The sequence below is a fragment of the Capricornis sumatraensis genome, chromosome 4 (genome assembly GCF_032405125.1).
Source record: "Capricornis sumatraensis isolate serow.1 chromosome 4, serow.2, whole genome shotgun sequence".
NCBI lineage: Eukaryota > Metazoa > Chordata > Mammalia > Artiodactyla > Bovidae > Capricornis > Capricornis sumatraensis.
The window spans coordinates 16,192,489-16,211,271 of record NC_091072.1 but is presented as its reverse complement, the minus strand read 5'-3'; the positions used below and the strand labels follow the sequence as shown (position 1 = coordinate 16,211,271).

Below are 18,783 nucleotides of genomic sequence, written 5' to 3'. Positions count from 1 at the left end.
TTTTATATGCAAGTATAAATAAATAATCCCTACATCTGTCATCCTTCGTGAAAAGTTAGTGGGCCCGTCCCTGGAGCGCCTTAATCGACTACTGAAGCCGATCCTTTTGTAGTTCATGAGCGTGATGATTGGGTGTTCACGCTACTGCGTGACATGTGCCTCCCCACAAACCTTGTTACGACACCGGCACATTACCCGTCTGACGTGAACTAAGAGGATCATTTATAATTGCAAGAAAGTCTTATGAGCTAGTTGTGTCTTTGTGGTTGATGCTTTTTAGATATTTAGTACGCGCACTGTTGTTTTTATTCTGGTTTGACGTCCACTTTTGAGAGACATTTAGCGCGCGTAGTCGCAGTTCTCTGGGGAAACTCACCCGCAGGGAACGTTGAAGGGTTGCGAGGGTAGGGCATCTGTCGCAAGCCCGCCTGTGTCCCCGCGACTGTCGGGGCGGGGCCGCCACCCGAAGTTGCCGGAAAAGCGCCGGCCACTGACGCAGTGGGTTCCCGGCGTGAAAGTTGATTCCCGCGTTTCTCAGGGGCCGGTCTGGGAATTTGCCGGGTGATTTCCCGTAACTTCCATCGTGCAGTAGGAATCCGGGGAAGCACACTCCGTTTGTGCCCAGGCGGGGGAGGGAGCGCGCACGGAAAAACGCGCCGCGGACACCCGGGGGGGGGTGTCGGAGAGCCTCCTGGGCCGCCTCTAGAGGGAGGCCTCGGGTCGCTGCGCAAACCCACACAGCCCCGAGGGCCGGCTTAGTCTCCGCGGTGTGCCCATCAGGTCGCCTCCGGTCTCTCGGATTCCTCTGGGTTCTGAGCCCCTAGGCCGTCCTGAGGCAGATCTTGGGGCGTGGGACGGTGTCAAGGGCAGGTTCCGATCCCCAGAGCGTGATTAGGATGAGGGGAAACGAAGGACTTTCATTCCGCCGTGGACAGGGCACTACTTGTCGTGCCATCGCTCAGTCTTGACCGGCTCTGCTACCGCATGGACTGCAGCACGCCAGGTATCTGTCCATCACCAACTCCCAGAGCTTGCTCAAACTCACGTGCATCCAGCAGGTGAGGACATGCAACCATGCCAACCCTGTTCTCTCCTTCTCTTCCGGCCTTCAGTCTTTCCCAACATCAGGGTCTTTTACAGTGAGTCCGTTCTTCGCATCAGGTGGCCAAAGTATTGGAGCTTCAGCATCAGTTCTTTCAATGAATACTCAGGATTGATTTCCTTTAGGATGGACTGGTTTAATCTTTTTGCAGTCTAAGGGACTCTCAGGAGTCTTCTCCAACACCGCAGTTCAAAAGCACCGAACACCCTATCTGTAGATCTTGTCTGCAGTTCTTTCCTGCTTCCAACCCCCTCCTCCCCCAACCGCCACCCCTGACCTTGGCCAAAATTTCAGTAACTTCTCTGTGGGTTGTAATACTGCCTACTTCTTAGGAATGTTATGAGAAATAAAGAAGTTAAATATACGCGGCTCAGAGCAATCCCTAGTCTCTTGTAAATTTAATACAGGTGTCAGTTCTTATTGTTAAACCACAGCTTCTGTATTAACTTTTATTTCCTCCTTTTAGGGGAACTTTATGGTTAGGACCCTTGCACTCTCCCTTTCACCCGACCTTCTTTTCTCTGACCAATTGGTGGCACTGATGGTTTTCTTAGCAATATCCAACATTGATTAAAAAGTCCTCCCAAGGGGATTCTCCCATATCAGATCCTGGCCCTATGGGAGCAAGATGGCAATCCACAGACCATTATTGTACCCCTCCTTTGCTAGACCCTGTCTGCTCTGTTCCACATTCCCCTTGTGTTAAGTGGATCCAAGTTAATTCCTTATGAGGAAAGTACTTGTATTGCAAGAGCTCACCCTCTCTGCACACTGAGTTTCCGGAGGCCAGAGACCATGGCTTTATCTCCAGTGCCTGGCACAATTTAGTCATGCAATGAATGTTTGTTGAACCCACAAGTTCATCCGCAGAGGACTGGCTGAATAAAGCACCTTACATCCACACAATGCAGGTCTGTGCAGCTGAACAAAGGAATGAAGACCATCTCTGTGGAGGCCACCGAACCCTAGGATTTATTGTTAAGTGAAAAAAATCAAGGCTGAGGGACTTCCCTGGGGTCCATTGGTTAAGACTGCATGTCCAACGCAGGGGGAGTGGGTTCCATCCTGGGTGGGGGAACTAAAATTCCACATGCTGTGCAGTTCGGTCAAAAAACAAAAGCATGCATCACGTATATGTTGCCTATTTCCTAAAAGAGATGTGGTGCGTTTGCTGACATTTTTTAAAAGCAGCAATGGAAGAAGAAACTGCACACTAATTTTTAAAAAGGGCTACTTAAAAGGACAAGGTGAAAACCATCGATGTGGAAGCTAGACTTCTTTTGATCTACTCAGGTCTTATACTCAGTTTTGACTTTGGGATCTTGTAAATACGTAATTATTTTTAAAAGAAAATGACAAAGCACTTCCTACAAAGGGAAAAAACGCCATGAATCAAAGTATATTCCAAGTTACTGGCATAACCACATGAAAAAATAAGAAACTGACTTTAAAACTGATGATTTTGGCTGTATATCCTTAGTGTGATATAGCTAAGAACAGAAAAGAATGGCAAAAAAAACAAGTTGCATTCAGTAACAGTAGTTGTTAGTAATAATACTGGTATCGTTATTTAGATGCTGTTGCATGTATATTTTACATATTTTGTGCATATAAAGTAGCAAAGAAGTCAATGTTGTTAGAAACCAGATCTTTGGTGAAAGATAAAGATATGCAAGTATGAAATCAATGAAGTTAGGTGTAAATTTCATAAGTGAATATTTGAATCGCCAATGGTAGTATGATTAATCATTAATTTTTCTTATTCTATAAAATAAATATATCCTGTGTTCACTGAAAAGGTCAATAAGTAATGATAATCCAACGGTTATGAGCAGCTCTTGTGTCCAGATTCACAATTTAAAGGCCATTGTCCACTAAGAGTAGCCAGGATTCCTTGAGGAAATGACTGATGTTAGAACTGGGGCAAGGATTGTAAGATGAGCTTGAGGTATTTTATAATGACAGAAAGCAAGGTAGCCATCAAATACTACTGAAGTTATGTGAAAAGAACCCAAGAGCAAGGATGAAGGGGGACCCTTTGGCCAAAGATGGAACAACTTGGACTTAAAAAATAATAATGACTAATGGATTGAAACACATCTAATATCCACAAGTCCATGAATTCACTTATAGTAATACTAAAAAGTAAAATAAAAATCTCTCATCATTCATGCTTATATCACCTAAGGAACTAAATATTTATTTTAAAATTGGTAAAAGGGGAAAAAAGCAAGCGTTCATTCTACTACAGATTTCAGGGTACCCAGATAGTTTGTAAGGGCAGCAAATGTCACAGAACTAGTAGAATTAGGAAGTTGCTGTTCACAGCTCCTAATGAAACTCTGGGACTAGGCAACAATCATTCGTGGCTATTGGAATTATGAAGAGGAACACTGATGGGAAACTTATAATGGCTGGATCAAGCTAACAAAACCTGAACCCACTGATTATCTTAACATCATTGAAAGGGAGACAACCAGATGCTATGTGCCTCGATGCAATGCAACAGGAAATACACATGGTCTATGAAATATTCTTGCACAAAAACTGACCCTAAATCTAATCAAACTTCTAGATCTAACTTCGTGAAATGGCAAAAAACATGGAGGACACAGAAATAGATCAAAACACCAAGTCAATATGAGCAGCAGAACTAAGGATACGGGAAATTTCATAAATTATCTAGTTTCTTCAATAAATAACTAGCACAAAGGAAATTATATAGAAGAGAGAATTGATATAGTTTTTAGAGACACTTCAATCAAATGCAATGTTGTATCTTCTTTTCAATAAACATATTGTAAAAAATATATTTAAGACAATTGGGGAAATTTGAGCATAGTTCTGTAACAGGGCGTTCATATAATTTGTCATCTAAACAGGGTATCTTGAAGTTAAAGGAGACACTGCTAATAGTTATGCTGGTACAAAGGTGTAAACTGGGTCTGTCCCAGGCAAATTTGATTATCCTAGTATACACAACTTTGTGGAATTATTGTTAATTTGATAGTGTTATTATGTTTGTTTTTTAACATATTAGTTTCAGCTATACAACATTATGATTCAATATATGTATTGCAAAATAATCACCACAAGAAGTCTGGTTAATGTCCATCACCACACAGTTAAATGTTTTTTCTTGTGATAACTTTTAAGATGTACTCTCTTAGCAACTTTCAAATAGATAATACAATGTTTATTAATTATAGTCGCCATGCTGTACATTACATGCCCAGGACATATTTATTTCAAAGCTAGAAGTTTATGCCGTTTGACCGCCTTCACCCATTTCGTTTGCCCCCTTCTCCGCCTCTGGCAATCACCCATCTGTCCTGTTTCTATGAACTTGTTATTTATAAAAATGCTTTCATGTTTTTTTAAAAATTATTTGTTAGTAAAGCAGTGCTCAAATTTTTTAGCGTCAGAAGCCTTTACACGCTTTAAAAATTATTGAGTCATACTCACAAAGATAACTGGAATCTAAAAGACTGAAAATAAATTTTGGTAAGGATGTGGAGATGGTGAAACACTCACAGAGTGGTGGTTGAAATGTAAAATGGTGCAGCTGTTGTGGAAAGCAGTTTGATGGTTAGATTGCATGCATGCGTGCATGCCAAGTCGCTTCAGTTGTGTCTTGACTCTTCATGACCCTATGGACTGTAGCCTGCCACGCTCCTCTGTCCATGAGATTCTCTAGGCAAGAATACTGGAGTGGATTGCCATGCCCTCCTCCAGGGGATCTTCCTGACCTGAGATTGAACCCACATCTCTTACATCTCCTGCATTGGCAGGCAGGTTCTTTACTACTAGCACTACCTGGGAAGCCCCCTATATATAGAATAGCAAAGAAGTAATCATATGAGACCCAGAAACTCTATTCCTAGGTATGTAGCCGAGAGAACTAAAAACATGTATTCATTCAAAACCTGAGATGCAAATAAATGTTCCTAGCAACATTATTCATAATAGCCAAAAATGAAAACAAAAGCCCATCCACTGGCAAAACATGGTATGTACATGCAATGAAACACAATTCAACCATAAAAAAGAATGAGGTTTTGATATCTGCTGCAATATGAGTGAACTTTAAAGACATTATGTTAAATGAAATTAGCCAGACGCCGAAGAATTGATGCTTTTGAACTGCGCTTTTGGAGAAGACTCTTGAGAGTCCCTTAGACTGCAAGGAGATCCAAACAGTCCACCCTAAAGGAAATCAGTCCTGGGTGTTCATTGGAAGGACTGATGCTGAAGCTGAAACTCCAGTACTTTGACCACCTCATGCGAAGAGTTGACTCATTGGAAAAGACCCTGATGCTGGGAGGGATTGGGGGCAGGAGGAGAAGGGGACGACAGAGGATGAGATGGCTGGATGGCATCACTGACTCTATGGACGTGGGTCTGAATGAACTCTGGGAATTGGTGATGGACAGGGAGGCCTGGCGTGCTGCGGTTCATGGGGTCGCAAAGAGTCGGACATGACTGAGCGACTAAACTGAACTGATGGATTTCATTTATATGAAATGTCCAGGGTAGACACATCAGTGAAGTCATAAAGGGATTGAGGAGGAACTTCCCTGGTGGTCCAGGGGTTAAGACTTTGTGCTTCTAATGCAGAGTGCACAGATTTGATCCCTGATGGGGGAACTAAGATCTCACATGCCTCTTAAGTGCAGCCAAGAAAAAAAGAAAAAAAGTCTGGTTGAGGAGAACAGAGAGTTGACAGTGGCTGTTAAGAGCCATGGGGTTTCTTTTTAGAGTGATAATAATGTTCGAAAATTAACTAGTGGTAATGGTTGCCCAACTTGTAAATATACTAAAATCTACTGAATTATATACTCTAAATGGCCAGTCCTATGGTATGTGATGGAGGAGGAGATAGCAACCCACTCCAGTATTCTAGCCTGGAGAATCACCTGGACAGGGGAGCCTGGCAGGCTATAGTCCACGGGGTTGCAAAGAGTCAGACACGACTGAAGCAACTGAGCAACATGGTATGTGAATTAAATATCAATTTAAAAACTAATTTTAAAAAGTATTGAGGATTCCACGTTGCTTTTCTTTATGTTAGATAGTATTTTGATAGATATATTTTTCTATGCAAGAAATGAAAACTGACAAAATTTTCATATATCCATTGAATTGCTTAAAATATGGCAATAATAACCCCATTCATTATAAGTTAACTAAAATTTATTTTCATGAAAATCAATTCTATTTGTCAAGATAAAACGAAAATCAAGAAGAGTAGAAATCTTTACCTTTTTGTAAAAAGTGAAAAAGTGTGAAAGTGCCAGTTGATCAGTCATGTCTGACTCTTTGCAACCCCATGAACTGCAGCCTGCCAGGCTCCTCTGTCCATGGGATTCTCCAGACAAGAATCCTGAAGTGGGTTGCCATTTCCTTCTCCAGGGGATCTTCCCAGCCCTGGGATCAAACCCATGTCTCCTCTCCTGCGTGGCAGGCAGATTCTTTACTGTCTGAGCCCCCAGGGAAACCCACATTTTTAGGTAAACATTTCTGTAAATATTTTCAGCTGTTATATCTGGTTTAATAGGAGAAAGCTGGATTCTCAGATCTGCTGCTACATCCAGTCTGTTGAAAAACTCCATCATACTTTCATGAAAGAATAAGAATGAAAAAGATAGACAATATATTAATATTATTATAAAAATAGTTTTGACCTGGCAGACCTCCTAATAGAGTCTTGGGAACCCTCAGGGGGCTCCAGATCATACTCTGAGAACAGCACCTGGAAATTCACACAAGAGTCGGACACAACTGAGGCGACTGAGCATGCGTGCATGAACAACTGATATCAGTTGATATCTAGGATTCACACTGAAATACTTCAGAAAGAGGGGTGGTGGGCAGAAGTGATTGAGAGAGAGATGAAACAAGATTACCAACATGTTGAATCTGGGTAGTGGATCGTGGGTGTTCTTACCAGCCTCTCTAATGTAAGTCTGAAATTTTCCATAAAAGATGTGCTGTTGCTCCTATTTTAATCAGTGTTGGTTTAGGGGCTTCCCAGGTGGCCCTAGAGGTAAAGAATCTGCCTGCTAATGCAGGAGACGCAAGAGACTTGGGTTTGATTCCTGGGTCATTAAGATTCCTTGGAGTAGGAAATGGCAACCCACTCCAGTATTCTTACCTGGGAAATCCCACAGACTGAGGGGACTGGCAGGCTACAATTCATGGGGTCACAAAGAGTCAGGCGCAACTGAGCGTGAGTGTGCATGCACGCACACACACACACACATACACACTACTGAGCAAAAGACCTTAAAGAAGTTGGTAGGAGAGAAAACCAAGTGAAGGATTGGATAGGTAAAGATGCAAAGATGTGGGACTTGCCTGGCAGTCCAGTGGTTACGACTTTGCCTTCCAAAGCAGAGGGTGTGAGTTTGATCCCTGGTCAAGGGCTTCCCGGATGGCTCAGTGGTAAAGAAGCCACCTGCCAGTGCAGGAAACGCAAGAGACATGGGTTTGATCCCTGCATCGGGACGATCCCCTTGAATAGGAAATGGCAACCCACTCGGGTATCCTTGCCTGAAGAATTACAGGGATAGAGGAGCCTGGTGGGCTACAATCCGTGAGGTTGCAAAGGGTCGACACAACTGAACACACACCCATACACACACACACGGGGCACTAAGAACTTATATGCCTCTCGGCCAAAAAACCAAAACACCAAAGAACAATATTGAAACAAATTCAATAAAGACTTTAAAAAGTGGTGCACATTTGAAAAATAAAAAATTTTGGGACTTCCCTGGTGGTCCAGTGGCTAAGACTCTGTGCTTCCAATGCAAGGGATGAAGGTTTGATCCCTGGTCAGGGAACTAAGATCCCACATGCCATTCGGTTAAAAAATAGAAATAGACACTTTTTAAAAAAGGATACAGAGGTGAATTTGAGGAAGTTCTTGCCTTCAACAGCTTTTCATCTGCTGGAGGATGAGCTATAAGGAAGGCATTTGAGAAAAAGTGGCGCCTTTAGGGGGCACCAGCCATTCTGCTCGGGGCCTCAAGTCCGATGTTTCCTCCTCACAGTCACCCTATGAGGCTGGCATCATTATCCCCGTCCTGCAGATGAGGAAACTGAAGCTTTGAAACTTCAAAGTTTAGAAACTTACCCAAGATCTCGCAGTGGAAAGTGGTAAAATGCGATTAAAACTGGATCTGATAAATCCCCAAGCCTTTGCTCTTCCTGGCTCTTCCTTTCCTCTGTAGACCCCCACTCTGGGAGGTGGTATCCAATCCTGGAACGTCACTACTACTGTGTACCTTGTGAATGGGCCCCCTCGACAGAAGCCCAGGTGGTGATGTGGGGAGCCCCCAGTCTCTAGGGAAAGAACTAATAATGTCAACTGGGCTGGTCTTTACTCTCCACCTGTCCCCTCATTCAATCTATACAACTTAACTCCTTGGAGTAGGTATGCTGTCCACGTTGCCTCCCTCTCCTCAACTCTTTCTCCTCCCCCAGCTTTTGGAAAGCAATCTGGCAACACCCCTTGAAAGACTAACTGAATTCAGTGGCAACGGTAGTCTTGAGACTCCATCAAATATAAATAACTCTATATAAGGATATGGGTTTAAGACCACAAAGGAACAAGTAGGTTCCTTGTGTGACTGTTTGTAAGGCAAAACCCTGAAGACAAAATGAACGTTTGTCAAGATACATCCCCACTGGGGAATTCCCCAGCCATTTATTAAAAGAATGAATTAGAGCTAAACTAGAGGACCAGGCAGGAGGGGTTTCCACAAGGTGTTGTGCAGTGGCGAGTGTAAGATGCAAGAGATGGCATGATCTCCCAGTTATCAGACGGTGCATTAAAGTTAATGCCTTTAGGTCTTAGAATGCTTGCATAAGGAAGACATATGCCAGTCTATATCCCAGAGTCTCTGCACAGATGACCATGGATGCTGACATGGGGTAAAGAAGGAGCAGAGGAAAATGCATGAGCTTAAGAAAACCAAAACAGAAAGGGGAAAAAATGACCACATCTTTTTACAAAGCATATATGTGATTATATTTATATACTTAAGTAAAATTATGTATGAATGTGGTTATGTATATAAAGAGATTCGAGTTTTAAACCTTTCTTTTAAAGAGAAATGGAAGAATGCAGTAAATTCCAGGGATTTTGTGGCTAAACATTTAGTAGTGCCTCTCAGGTTTTCCAGGACCATAGGTCTGATGACTTGAAGTGAAAATGAAGTTTTTGCTCCCGTTTATTAAACTAAGTGTAAAAGCTGATGTCAGAAAGTGAAAAGGAACTAAAAAGCCTCTTGATGAAAGTGAAAGAGGAGAGTGAAAAAGTTGGCTTAAAGCTCAACATTCAGAAAATGAAGATCATGGCATCCAGTCCCATCACTTCATGGGAAATAGATGGGGAAACAGTGGAAACAGTGTCAGACTTTATTTTTTTGGGCTCCAAAATCACTGCAGATGGTGACTGCGGCCATGAAATTAAAAAATGCTTACTCCTTGGAAGGAAAGTTATGACCAACCTAGATAGTATATTCAAAAGCAGAGACATTACTTTGCCAACAAAGGTCCATCTAATTAAGGCTATGGTTTTTCCAGTGGTCATGTATGGATATGAGAGTTAGACTGTGAAGAAAGCTGAGTGCCGAAGAATTGATGCTTTTGAACTGTGGTGTTGGAGAAGACTCTTGAGAGTCCCTTGGACTACAAGAAGATCCAATCAGTCCATCCTAAAGGAGATCAGTCCTGGGTGTTCACTGGAAGGACTGATGCTGAAGCTGAAACTCTAATACTTTAGCCACCTCATGTGATGAGTCGACTCATTGGAAAAGACCCTGATGCTGGGAGGGATTGGGGGCAGGAGGAGAAGGGGATGACAGAGGATGAGATGGCTGGATGGCATCACCGCCTCGATGGACATGGGTTTGGGTGGACTCCGGGAGTTGGTGATGGACAGGGAGGCCTGGCGAGCTGTGATTCATGGGGTCGCAAAGAGCTGGACACGACTGAGCGACTGAACTGAACTGAAAAGCTGATGTGATTACAGCTTGACTGTATTCCAACTATGTCTTTCAAGGCTCGGATGGTCTAAACATGGTTAATAATAGGATTCTGAAACACACTGTAAGATAATTACTGCTTGTGCAGAGAAACTTTTCTGCTTATAGGGCCAAATAGAAAATGATAATATAATATTTAAACCCTTGAATACCCACGGAGAGTGAGGCAACCACTATATCCTTTTGCATATAAGGTTATAAAAATTTTAACATTGGTTATGACTATAACTCTTGGACTAAGAATATACTAATTATTTTGAAAGTTCATATGTTCATAAAACCTGTAGAACAAGCACCAAATGGCTCTTAATGAACAAAAATTCTTTTGAAGTAGTATCAGTTCAGTTCAGTTCAGTCGCTCAGTCATGCCCAACTCTTTTTGACCCCATGGACTGCAGCATGCCAGGTTTCTCTGTCCTTCACCAACTCTCAGAGCTTGCTCAAACTCATGACAACTGAGTTGGTGATGCCATCCAACCATCTCATCCTCTGTCGTCTCCTTCTCCTCCTGCCTTCAGTCTTTCCAGCATCAGAGTCTTTTCCAGTGAGTCGGCTCTTCACATCAGGTGGCCAAAGTCTTGACGTTTCAGCTTCAGCACCAATCCTTCCAATGAATATTCAGGACTGATCTCCTTTAGGATGGACTGGTTGGATCTTCTTGCAGTTCAAGGGACTCTCAAGAGTCTTCTCCAACACCACAATTCAAAAGCATCAATTCTTTGGCACTCAGCTTTCTTTATAGTCCAACTCACATCCATACATGACTACTGAAAAAAACATAACATAACATTACAGAGAACTATAAAGCAAAAGAGTCTTGTAAATATGGATTGAACCCAGGTCTCTGGCATTGCAGGCAGAGTCTTTACTGTCTGAGCCACCAGGGAAGCCCATAAACATGGAACATCCATCAAAGTAACAGTTGTAGCCACGTTGAAAATGTGACTAAGTGAATTGACTTTCACTATGATATGAGCCCACAGCATCTCCAATTATATACCTTTCTCCCTCCTAAAATTTTAGGTTCACTTGGCCTCCTTTTTGTTCCTGTGCTCTCAGTATAATATGTCTACAATCATTTCTTTTGTTAAGGCGGTATGTGATCAAAGAACACCTTCCCCACGTGCTGTTCCTTCCACAAGGGTGTGGATCCCGCTCACTTCTTTTTCCTCGAGGACCTCGTTCCAATGGCATGACCTTCCTATGTTCCCTACTCCATCATTACCATTAGTTTCCAAAAGGCTCACTCTATTCCACTGCTAAACCGTCCTCCCTGACGCCATATTCCCCTGGAGCTACCCTCTTTCTCTGCTTAGCAAAAGGTCTGTTTATTGTCTGCACCAGGTCTTAGTTGGGGCACTCAGGATCCTCGTTGCGTCTGTGGGATCATTCGTTGCTGTGCACAGACTCTAGCTGGGGCTCACCACCTCAGTAGTTGCGGCGCGTGAGCTTCGTTGTTCCATGGCACGTGGGATCTTAGTTCCCCTACCAGGGGTCAAACCTGCATCCCCTTCAGTGGGTAAGGTGGTCTTAAGGTGGAGTCTTAACCACTGAACCACCGGGAAAGTCCCTCAGCAAAATACCTTACAAAAAAAAAGAAAACAACAAACCTATTCCTGTTGTCGCCAACTCCCCACTGAACATTCACTCAGATTTTTTTTTTTTAATTATGAAAAGTTCACATCTGGTTGTCTCCCTTAAGTTTTTACTACTTTATAATACTTGTCTCTCTTTACAAAAAATAAAAAGCCATTGAGGAAGAAGGACCATTTCTTCCTGTAAAGGGACCAGAGCTCTGAATTTGGCAGACTGCTTCTGTTTGGCGTCTTTTAAATTGTTCCTCTATCGCCCCCATTTCCTGTGAAGAGCTAGTTAGACCTAGAGGCAGGACTACAGCCAGGATCAGTCTTGGGGGGCAGGGCTGTGTCCTGACTGTATTGCAGGAGGCACGTCACTTCCCACTATTATTGATAAGAGAGAAATATCTGACATAAAGTTCCTTATCAGCCTCTCCCTTGGTGGCATTAGCAGCCATAGATGATCTCTGCTTTATTAGGGCTTGCAAAATGGTAATTTTCTAGTTTTATTTCTAATTTCTAATTTCACTTTGAAGATAGTATCTTTGTTTACAAATTGAAGGTTTGTGGCAAGCTTGCGTCAAGCAAGCCCATCGGTCCTGTTTTTCTAACAGCGTTTGTTCCCTTTGTCTCTCCGCATCCCCTTTTGGTGATTCTCAAAGAATTAGAAGTGAAGCCTGAAGGTGGGACTGAATTGCTGCAATCTCATGAAAAAAAAAAAAAAAAAACTTTAATGGTTGAGGAGTTGCTTCCTTATGGATGAGGAAAGAAAATGGTTTCTTGAGATAGAAGCTACTCCTGGTGAAGATGCCGTGAAAACTTGAAGTGACAACGAAGGATTTAAAACACAACATAAACTTAGTTGGACAGAGTTTGAGAGGACGGATTCCAGTACTGAAAGAGGTGCTACTGTGGATAGATTGCTATCAAACAGCTGTGCCTGCTAGAGAGAAATGATTCATGAAAGGAAGTCAATCGATGTGGCCCACTTCACTGATGTCTTATTTTAAGAAATTTCCACAGGCACCACAACCTTCAGCCACCACCACCCTGATCAATCAGCTGCCATCAAGATGCCAGTCACTTGGAATAAATTTCCTTTTCTTTATGGCTATGTGACCAACTTGATATACATTTAGATCCGCTTATTTCTTTTCCGTTTTTTTAACAATAGCTTCTTTCTTGCTTCTCAATTCACTTTTCAAGATGCTCACCCAAGCCTGCACCCCCCTAAATCCAGCAAAACTGCTTTTGTTCAGGCTATCAGCATCCCCTTCACGGGCAGATTCAGTGAACACTTTCACATCCCTCTTACCTGATTCCTAAGAAACACCCAGCTCTTGACCTTCCTCTCCTTAGCACCGTCTTCTCTTGCTTATGGGGAGCCCACCCCTCCTGTTCCTCCTCCTGTCTCTCTGTCACTCCTTTCCAGGATCATCTGCTTTTTCCTGGTCTTGACAGTCTCCAGTTTCTCAGAATTCATCAGGTATCTTTTTTTTTTTCATCACCGACCCTCTCTCCCCAGGTGATCTCATATTGCCCACAACCTCCAACACAGTGGGTTAGGGTTAGAGTGTCCAAACCCCACTGTGGATGTCCATACCCACCGCTGACCTTCAGAATCACACACTCAAATCTCTACCTCCTTCTATCTCCTTTTGTAGGTCTCGTGGGTAAATTTAAAATTTGTTTAAAAAACATATTTCTTTCTTTCTTGTTTGTCTGGACTGCAGAGCCTGCAGGATCTTAGTTTCCTGACCAGAGAGCCAGCCCATGCCCCCTAGAGTGGAAGCGCAGACTCTTTTTTTTTCAAATGTGAACCACTTTTAAAGTCTTTATTGAGTTTGTTACAGCACTGCTCCTGTTTTTGTGTTTTGGTTTTTTCGGCCGGGAGGCCTGGGAGACCTTAATTCCCCGACCAGGGATAGAACCTGTGACCTCTACAGTGGAGCGTCCTAACCACTAAACCGCCAGGGAATTTCCTAAACTTAACATTTCTAAATTAAAATTTGAATCCTCCTCTCCAAAGCTTTTCTTTCCATCATCTCGCTCCTTTTGAATAACCCTCCACCCACCAAGTCCTTTAGGCCGAAACCTGGCGGTCATCCTGGCTTGTTCCCTCCCTCCCATCTGGCCGCTGGCGTTCGTTCATGCAGCACCGCATCTCCATTGAACCATTACCTCAAGTCAGTCACTTCTGCGCTTAAATCCCATGATCACAAATTAAGACTCCTCACCCGGGCCCTGACGTGATCTGACCCCTGAGTCCCTTCAACCTCATTTTATACTGTCTTCCCCGACTTTTCATGAAGCTCCAACCACACTGGATTTGCTAATAACTCAAGCCCTGTTTAACCTCCAAGTCCTTGCGTACCCTCTTCTGTCTGGTCTTTCTCTCCCTCTTGTCATTCTTCTGGGCTCAGAAAGGCCTTCCTGGACTCCCCTCCACACCCCGGGCCCATTTCATCTGGGAAGGCACCGCACACTTTGTCCTGGTTGCTGTGTGTGTCTATTCTGTTTGCCTTGTCTCTGTCTTTCCCGTTAGACTGTAAGTGTCTTAGGAGTAGGGACCGTATTGGTTTTGTGGGCTGGCGCAGGGTACAATGGCTGGCACATGGGAGGCACTCAATATGCACTGGCAGTTGAATAAAGAGGAAAATTTTGATCTATGTACTTTTCAACATGTGACTCTAAGTACAATTATCCATATGACTTCTCTATAAGTGGCACATTCAATAGGTCTCAGCTATGCCCAGTGAAGTAAAGCAAATCTTCTCTATACAAAATGAGTGCAGAAAAACAAATATCGTATATCAACGCATATATGTGGAATCTAGAAAAATGGAACCCTTGAACCTATTTGCAGGGCAAGAATAGAAACACAGACATATGGACACAGTGAGGAAGGGGAGGGTGGGGTGAACTGGGGGATTAGGGTTGACACATACACACTGCTGCCGCTGCTGCTGCTAAGTCGCTTCAGTCGTGTCCGACTCTCTGTGACCCCATAGACGGCAGCCCACCAGGCTCTCCCATCCCTGGGATTCTCTACCACGAGTAAATAGCTAGCTAGTGGGAACCTGTTGTATAGTACTGGGAGCTCAGCTATGTGATGACCTAGAGGGGCGGCATGGGGCAGGCAGTGGTAGGGGGAGGTCCAAGAGGGAGGGGATATATATATACGAAGAGCTGATTCGCTTCACTGTAGAGCAGAAACTAACACGACATTGTAAAGCAATATACCCCGATTTTTAAAAAATGAATGCAGCACCTGCAACAGTCTATGCTCTGTAAAGGATGCTGTATCATCAGGACAACTCGGAGAAATCCACAAGACTTTCTCATTTCTGAGAGATCTATCTCTTGGTCCCCTTATCTGGAAACTTGACTTTAGAAACATAAAGAGCTTACATTTGAAAGTGACTTTGAGCCTCATTACACGTTCTTTTGTGTACTCTTCCTAAGCACACTCCCAGGCATTTTCCACGCTCTCCATTTTACAGAGGAGAAAAGCGAGGCTTAAAGAGAGTAAGAAATAAGGCCAATGCCTCCCAGCTAATTAGAGGCAGAGTTGGGTTTAAAACCCATTCTTTGAATTCCGGTGCTGGCTCTGTTTATTCCACTCAACAAATTAACCTCATAATGAGGAGCAGAAGGGAGAGGACCCCTGGTTTCCTAAAACACAGCCCCAGTTCATCACTGACTCTTGCCAGGCAACCATTTGTTTCTCAACCCCTGAGCCCTCACCCCTTTTAAAACAAATCACTATGAGCAAAACTCATTCCTTCAAAACGGCTCTTTCTTGATTTGTGCTAGCTTCCTGCATTGTCAGCCAGGCTATAAGAAATTTCTTCTAATTTATTTTATTCTATAGGCACGTCGCACTTCAGAAAAAAAAAAAAAACAAACAGATTTTATATGAAGATTTTTGTGTTTCAAAGTATATGAATGAAAAAGTCCTTAGATCTCCTTTTAAAGACTTTCTTAGGCATTAAAAACTCAGACAGAGAATTCCTTTTAAATAATGAAATCTGCCTGGCACACTTAAGGCAATTATTCAATTCAGTGTGCACCGTGGCCAGAACACACAAAGCCTAGAATGCATGGCCTGTTTCTTAATCTGAATGTATACGTTTTTAATCTTACAAACCTGTAATGAATTTGCTGCAAGACTGTTTTTGCTCTATCCTCAGCATACAATAAAGGAGGAGTCTGAGTCTTGGCCGAAGAATTAAATTGAGACCACGGCATCTTAACCACAAGGAAATGCAGAATTCCGCACCCCCCAACCCCCTAGCTTCTTCCTTTCAAAAGAGTTGCTTCAAGTGGCGCCTTAAAGATAATTCTAGCTTGCTAAATTTAGGGTGTGGAAAAAGTCCAAAATGAGAATATTCCATGGGTAACTGTGCAAGCAAGGTTAACATGTGAAGGAGGAGAAGGATGTCTCACACTTTGGATGCATAGTCCTGTCTCTCTTTCTGCCTGGACACCCAGAGTATAATTTAGCAAGGTGAGATGTTACCTGAGGCAGTGAAAGGTCCTTTATGGCCACGATCACATTTTCAATATAAAATCATTTCATATCTGAGTTGTTTCTCAAACCAGCCTGAGTCAGAGTCATTCACCACCATGTATCTACCAGTTTTCAGAAAATGCTTATCTTCTTCATATGCAAGGCAGATTTCTGATTATACTCAGTTCACTTGTTTTAAAAAAAAGTTGGCTATACAACTTAATATAAGTATGCTGCTATCTGAGGACTTCCTGGTGGTCTGATGGTTAAGGCTCTGTTTTCAATGCAGGGTACAAGAGTTCGATCCCTGGTTGGGGAGCTAAGAACCCACATGCCACAGGGTGTGGTCAAAATTTTTTCTAGTTAAAGTGTACTGGTATTTGAAGCTTGCTTTGAAATGCAATTGAATAGCACATGAACAAAGGCTAGACGGATAGATATGGGATAAAACAGAAACAGCAAAATGTTTGTTGTGGAATGCAGGTGACTCATTCTACAACTGACTCTTCAGCCTGGAAAGGATCAAAGTGGCCAGTTCCAAGGTTACTTGGAACCTGCCTCTTCGTTCCCAGGTAGCTTCCAGAGATGGTGCCCGTGAAGGCCGCTATGTGGGACTTGGACAAACGGTGCTCTCAACATCCCAACAAGCTTCACATGCAACAAACTGGACACCGATAGTGATGGAGGCAGGGTCTCTGGGGACCGGAGAATGGACATCTCTGTGGTTAAATCATCTTTTCAGAAGGATGGAGGGAAGGGGTTGATCTGTGTGAGACTGATTCATGAATAATTTGGGGAGGAAGGCAAGCACTGCAGATGGGGAGAAAATTGGTGGCTCGGGGTCAAGGATAACTTAAAACAATACATTTCTGGAACATCAGAGTCCATGATAGAGATGCATAGTTGCAACATAATATTGAATGTCACCACTAAGTTCTTGCCCCTTGGTCTTTATCCATCCACACTTAAAATACTCCAGCTTTTTTCTCATGGTCCTTTTTATAGCTTTTTTGGTTTTGCGCAGACATAAAATATGAGCAAAGTAATCCCAGAGAGATTTGCTCAATACTGAAGAAGGCTGGGAGGATGAGTCCCGGACTGTGTACAGCTTCACTATTGCATTTTGGATTTGTAAGGATTTTTTTTTTTTTTTCTGACATGCCCAACTTGACAGCCACTGTGTTTCCAGATCCAGGTCTCCCACTGAAGCAAGCCTGGTTTTTCCTTTTTTGGGGTTTGGATTTCTTGGCTTCTCTCACATTGCATTATGTCCTTAATTTATCAGCATCACCATGGATCTTTGAGGCTATCAGCTGCCTTCTTGAGACTTAATGAACACATGTAATATTAAATATATAGAAACTCAGAGCTGGTCCCTGGGGTTGCTCACACAACCATTTGGCTATCAACCCCTCAGAACTGGTATATCTTTTGAACCACTGATGACAATGATGGCCCATCATGAGGCTTCTGTGATGGCTCTGGGGCTCTGTGTCATGCCAGAGAAGAGGCTGGGATGGAGAAAAAGAGGGGAAAGAGAGGAAAGTGTTAGTCACTCAGTCAGATCTGACTCTTTGTGACCTCATGGACGGCAGCCCGCCCGGCTCCTCTGTCCATGGGATTTCCCAGGCAAGAATACTGGAGTGGGTTGCCATTCCCTTCTCCAGGGGATCTTCCTGATCCAAGAATTGAATCTGCCTCCCGCATTGCGGGCAGATTCTTTACCATCTGAGCCACCAGGGAAGCCTCAAACAGAGGAAGAGGGAGAAAGAAAGGAAAGAGAGAGAAGAGAGGATGGATAAGAAAAATGTGCTGGGGATTCCCTTGGGGTCCAGTGGTTAGGTCTCTGCACTTTCACAGCCAAGGGGTCGGGTTGGATCCCTGGTCTGGGAACTAAGATCCCATAAGCTGAGAGGCATGGACAAAAAGAAATGTGCTGGGCTGGGCTGCAGTACCAGTGGGGAGCTGACAGGTGGTGGTGACTGGTCAGAGGCCGTCATCTTGGGCCTCCGGGTGCTGTTTGTTTCCCCTTTGTCTGCCCAGGACAGGCTCTGGTTTGCAGCTGAGACTGTCATATGGAGACAGGATCCAGGGCTATGACAAAGCACGAAGGTGACATCGATGGCATCCTCCCTGTCTAGAGTCTGCCAGTTTATCAAGGAGGAAGCCTATGATGCTTTATAAAATCAGATCAGTGGGAATCGAATGCCATTGTTGGCCTGGGGCACGGTACACAGCTTGCCTCTTTTCCCATGAATGACTTTCCTGTACAAGCTTGATGACTAGTCATCCGTTTATCCTTTTGCCCCCAATTCGGTCACATCTGTCCCTCTGAAACCATGTGTATGGCTTTAAAAGAAGCTTTACCTGTGAGTGATAATGGTCAAGGGCACTCCAGGTGTTATTTTGATGCCCAGAGAGACAGAATAGAGTGGCAGAGTGAAAGGCAGGGGTTATGTTAGGTTTATAGGGGAAACATGGCGCAATTGAGCAGGCATCAAAGGACCCAGTGAGAAGGCAGAAAGGGCCAGTGCGGAT

The 18,783-nt window shown here is 43.5% G+C and overlaps 1 non-coding gene across 1 annotated transcript; it reads left to right on the top strand.

Moving 5' to 3' along the window:
* Nucleotides 1-100: 100 nt before the first annotated feature.
* On the top strand, nt 101-205 carry LOC138079441 (small nucleolar RNA U13). Its single transcript, XR_011144909.1, has one exon. It is a non-coding gene; the product is annotated as a small nucleolar RNA U13 (small nucleolar RNA).
* The last annotated feature ends 18,578 nt before the right edge of the window (nt 206-18,783 follow it).